A 5,721-nucleotide genomic window follows, 5' to 3' on the forward strand; every position below is an offset into this window, starting at 1 on the left:
AGAAATAGAAAAATGACTCACGCCAACTAGCCAACGGCCATGTAAAAGGAGGGCCACAGGTAATATCATGTGACATAATCTGAATAAAGTTCAAAAAGTACAAGTTTTTTTAAAGTCTTAATGGACAGAGGTAAACGGGACACTGCTGTGTTGAACCCGCATCCGATCAAGTATACAAATGTAAAACATTTTGTGTTGCATACACCTCAAGCATTTAGTGTACACAAGCAATTATCCCTCAAACACGTTTTACAGTTAAAGCAAACAGAGCAAAGCCAATTTAGGTGGGAGCAAATAAACAAGCACGGGCAGGTTTGCATGTTGAACCACTGATAAAACCAACAGACTTGTTGATGGTGTTTTGAAGGAGGCCACAGGCAGGAAAATGAGCCACTTAAAGGAGCACAAAATCCCTGGCGGCCATCACGGCCAGAGTAAGCGCAGCTGTTCACTTCATTGATGGAAAAGTGTCTTTATGGCAGCTGTTGAAATGTCCGCAGCTAAGTGGAGCACTCTCATGCCGGAGCTGTCCTGTTTCACAGGCGCAGCTTTGTACAGCAGGCAGAGGAGACCTGGCCCTGCTCTGAATCTGGATTTGAACGTGATGATGGAGTAAGTGAGGCTCCAAGAAATGCTCAATTATAGGACATTTTTTGTTGTTTTTTCCCCCCCAGTTTCTCAATTATTACTATATCACTGCAACCCTGCAAGAGGGAAACATGTTTAGTTCTTAAACTTAAGTTGTTATAGGTCATTTTGAGTTCACTGACCCAAGACCGGTTTAAACATCTATGAATCCTCTAAGATTAAAACAATAGTTTTGCTCACTTTATGCATGCTCCTGAACAAAACCACCTTCAGATACGCAGTCGCTGAACTGTGTCCAGGTCCACATTGACTTTGGCTGTAAGTCTGTGCGGATAAGCCACAGTTTGCAGAATGTTCCACCTTTCCATCACATGTTTTCTCTGATGTCTAACGCTGAGCTTCCACCTGCCGGCTGTGGCTCTACACAATGGGCACATTGTGACCAGCTGAATTCCACTGGGTGAGATTATACTCATGCAGGCACGATCTCACAGATATAAACAACCATTCTGCCTTGGCTAACCCTTCTAACAAGCTTTCTCACTAATACTGCACACAGGAGCAGAAGCTTGGATTTTTCAAGTTGGTTTAACTTGCTGCCACATTCTCATTAATAACTTGGTCATTACATATATTGGCTACTATTTATTTGCTTAGTATTAAGTGTAACATTAAAATCTGAATTGATAGCCAACTACAGGTAGATAAAATGAAAACTAAACGTGGAATTAAGGAACCCACATTTTATGTCTGCTCCCAAGGAAGAAACATGGGTAAATGCTGCCCTCTGGTGGACGAAGTCAACACCAACAGGAGGCTACCAGCAGAATCTACCTGGGAAAAATTACAGTATATACACTTCAATCCACTCTTTTATCTTTTCAACATTTTTTTACACACAGTTCTGCACTTAGTGCAAGATTTATCATTAAGTTAATTTTCATGTCTCTTACAGGATTCGAACCCGTGCTGTGGTCATATCACTTCCATATTCTCTTGTTCTTAGCGGATTCTCAAAGTAGGAAGTACTCGTGCAATGCATTCTGGGTAACGTCGTAATTTTAACACAGGAACTCTTTTGCCTATAAGTCTCCCCTGTGAGAATGCACACTAATGCATTTAATGCATATTATATTGTAAATAAACATATTTTCTGAGGCCAACAGATCAATATTCACATAACTCAAAATGTCACATGCTGAATCCAAGCAAACACATCCAGGTGGGGCCCATATGGGCCTCACTAGGGCTTCAGCTGGGCGTGGGCTCTGTAGTTGGGACCCATGTGGGAAAAGCCTTGGTTGCCCATGTAGGCTTTAAGGCCAATTTATGCTTCTGAGCCATAGTCTCTGCAACCGTCAAATCTGTCTCTGACTATGGGTCGGACAGTCCCAAACCCACTCAGACCTCAAGTGGAAGTGTGCAGACAAAAAGCAGCTAATTGGTGACCTTTACACCGAAAAAAAATAATGCAACTGCTTTTGGCATTTACTTAATTATATTTAGTTAATTGTCTTATGTCCTACCCTGCTAACATGAAAAAAACTGTGTTAAAGTAACTAAATATGATTAGGTAAATGCCAAAAACAAATGCATTATTTTTTTCAGTGTGGTTTATATATTATTGTCTTATTGCTGTTATTATGAGTAGAGTTATAAGTTGTTTTGCTGTTTTATGGTTTTAATTTATGAGCATAGACTTCCAGGCTTAGGTTTACTTTTCTACCAGTCAGTTTGGATATATGAAAGTTTATCATTATAAAAAATAAGAGGCAGTAAAAGGAAAACTAAATGAGACAAGATCTGCATGATCTGAGAATGATGGAGGAATAGAGATAACCACCATGTTTAATCTTCATGTATTAGATTGCTTTTACTCGTAGCTTCAAATATTGTGGTGATTAGCCTTTTTAGTATTTAATCAGATGAGATAACAACAACAACAATAATAATAATGACCATCAGCAAAATAAAATAATGTGTATGATGAGATTATATGTGTTTGAAAGGGATTTTGATTGTTTATGTCCCTGTTTTAGATAAGCGTAAGAGTTGAAGAGAAAGGAAGAATACTAGAAGAATGAAACAGAGCAGGCAAGAGTCAGCAAAAAAAGATGGAGAGAGAAGAAGACAGAAGACTGAATGACTCTAATAAACCCTAATTGCATTAATAAACACTATTGATTGATTAATTTTATTAGTCTTAGGAAATACTAACAGCGTGGAGAGGCACATTTCTGGATTTTACACTTGATTTTTGTTATTTAAATATTAATAAATATGTAAAAATGGATAGCATCACGGTCCCCATTTTCTATTTTTATTTTGATTATATGTATTTCTTTTTGTCTGTGAGCAGAGAAAACACAAATTTTCTCCTCATGAATATTATATCTGGAATAATGAAGACATTAAATACCAAAATAAGACAATCTTTTATAGAAAATGGTTTGATAGGGGAATATTACTGGTAAGCCAATTACTAAATCCAAATGGTCTTTTATTGTCTTTTTCTGACTTTATGTCACTTTTCCAATTTTCTGTTACCCCTAAAGAATATGCTGTTGTGTTTATGCCTAGTGGGTTAATAAAGCTTTTATTATCTTTACCCACATGTCAAATTCACTCAATGACAAGTTTTGATCCAAACTCCATTTATATTGATTGTGATTGTTATTTTATAAATAAGAAAACAACCAACAAAAGGTTAAGAAATATTCTATTAGGAGAAGATGTTTTTTCACCAGGTTGTTTATTTTATTGGTCGCTCACTTTTGAAAATATAAATTGGAAATGGACTTGGTTGCTCCTTAAAAATACTTGATAAACCATAAAGTAAGAGAAATTTCTTATAAAATTATTCATAATTTTTAGTCTGTTTAACATTTTTGATATAAAAAAAAAGATATAAATTGGATTTCGACCCAATGTTAACTTTTTGTAAAAGAAAATAATGAAGAAATTATGCCAAAATATTCTGGAGAGATATGTCATTTTTTTCATCAAAATGAGGATAGTTTGTTTGGGAGAGGAAATGTGTATTTGTCAAAAGGGATTTTTTTATGTTATAAATATTTTTATGTATTATTCACACCTCCAAATATTACAACAAAAAACAAATTTCCAGGTCTTATTATCTTCTATTAATATCTATATAGAATCATTAAAAACGCCATGCAAATAATAACTTCCCTTAAATAAATAGAAATATGAACATCTTACAGTGCTAGCACGTTGGAAAGTTTAAATAAAAGTTAAATATCATGCTATAGGGACGGGAAATTAAATCGTTTATTTATTTATGTTTAATGGTTTTGTTTTTTATGGGTATTAACCAAGTTTCCGTACATTTCTCTTGTTCTCTTCCTCCTTAATTCGGTAGAAAAGATGGCCGCCGTTGCTGTTTGATCTCGTTAGGATTGTGTTCGGACCTTGTTCGGACCAGTTAGGATTGTGTTCGGACCTTGTTCGGACCTGTTAGGATTGTGTTCGGACCTATTTTCGGACCTGTTAAGATTGTGTTCGAGCCAGTTAGGAATGTAGAAAAGATGGTCGCCGTTACTTTTGATACCGTAAACGAGACGTTAGGAGCGTGTTCGGACCTTGTTCGGACTATTTTAAAAACAATTCGGTACTTCGTGTTTTTAAACATAGATGTTGACGTCATGAGGCATCAAGTTGTCGTGGCCGAGTGGTTAAGGCGATGGACTAGAAATCCATTGGGGTCTCCCCGCGCAGGTTCGAATCCTGCCGACAACGAATCACATTTTCATTTTTTCTTTTCTGGTTCTCACGTTAACTTTTATTTATCTTTAAATCATGATTAAATTAACATTTAACACAGAATTTGCACTGAAAATGGCATCAAACAAAAAGATAAAAACATTTCGGTAATATAGAGCCATTGTTATGAGATACTATAAGCTAGGCATTTCATAACTATGGCCTTTAAAGTAAGAAATTTGACTTTGAATGTAAGTACTTTGACATATTTTAAGTTGGACAATATGTTTTGTTAGATTATCCAATATATTGATCAGAAACGGATCATTCCATTCATTTTGGATAAACAAATAGAGTTGATTAACCAAAAAAATCTATTAAAATTGTAACTGATGGTTTACTAATCTTATTGTTTGGCTGTAAAAATATAAATATAATATAAATATCGCATAAGAGAGCGTTAATGCACGCATATGTATGAAACATATTCTTCCCACCAAGAAACGCTTACAGCCAAATTCCACTAGATGGAGCTCTACTAGCAAGAATATTGTCTAGCTCTATTTATTTCTAAGTATGTTTTAAGAAATTAAAGATATAGCTGCACCAATGTGAAGCAAACTAAACACTTTTATTAATAAAACAAGAATAAGCAGTTTAACTGAAAATTTAAGTTATGTTAAAAAAATTTAAAACAAATGTAAATATTGATTTATTTGTGATGAAAACATAGGTTTTCAAGAGTACACTCAGTCTTTTCCTGCGTTATTAAGTGGTTCCTCAGTCACTGTGGTGATCTAGTGGTATAAACACTCCTTTAACTAAGCATGAATCATACTATGTGGGTTCTGGACTATAAAAACATTCCTAAAATCCAAAGACATTTTCTTTTTTTTTGCCTGTGTTGGGGCTGAAACTTGTGTTCATGCTTTTCACACTCATGTTTTTAGGAGGAGATCATCTGTTTTTTGTACCAGCTGTAAATTATAAAAAGAATCAAAATCATTGGGAGTGAGACTCACCCATCTCAGTGTCTTGGCACTCCATATTCACACACTAAAAAATAACAGACAGTAAAACTCAACTCTACGGAAGAGGATTAGGGCCACTGGAAAAAAAAAAAAGTTAACTGATTTTTTTTATTTTATTTCAGTATAGTATGGGGAAAACATTAAAGTCAGAATTCTGACTTTTTTCTCAGAATTTTGACTTTTTTCTCAGAATTTTGACTTTTTTCTCAGAATTCTGACTAAATTCTGACAATAAAAAAAAGTCAGAATTCTGACTTTTTTCTCATAATTCTGACTTTTTTCTCATAATTCTGACTTTTTTCTCATAATTCTGACTTTTTTCTCAGAATTCTGACTTTAATCTCAGAATTCTGACTTTTTTCTCAGAATTCTGACTAAA

At 34.7% G+C, this 5,721-nt stretch overlaps 1 non-coding gene across 1 annotated transcript; it reads left to right on the forward strand.

The window, feature by feature from the left end:
* Positions 1-4,265: 4,265 nt before the first annotated feature.
* Positions 4,266-4,347, forward strand: trnas-aga. Its single transcript has one exon. It is a non-coding gene; the product is annotated as a tRNA-Ser (tRNA).
* The last annotated feature ends 1,374 nt before the right edge of the window (positions 4,348-5,721 follow it).

The sequence above is a fragment of the Cyprinodon variegatus genome, unplaced genomic scaffold, assembly GCF_000732505.1.
Source record: "Cyprinodon variegatus isolate N-32 unplaced genomic scaffold, C_variegatus-1.0 Scaffold120, whole genome shotgun sequence".
NCBI classification, from domain to species: domain Eukaryota; kingdom Metazoa; phylum Chordata; class Actinopteri; order Cyprinodontiformes; family Cyprinodontidae; genus Cyprinodon; species Cyprinodon variegatus.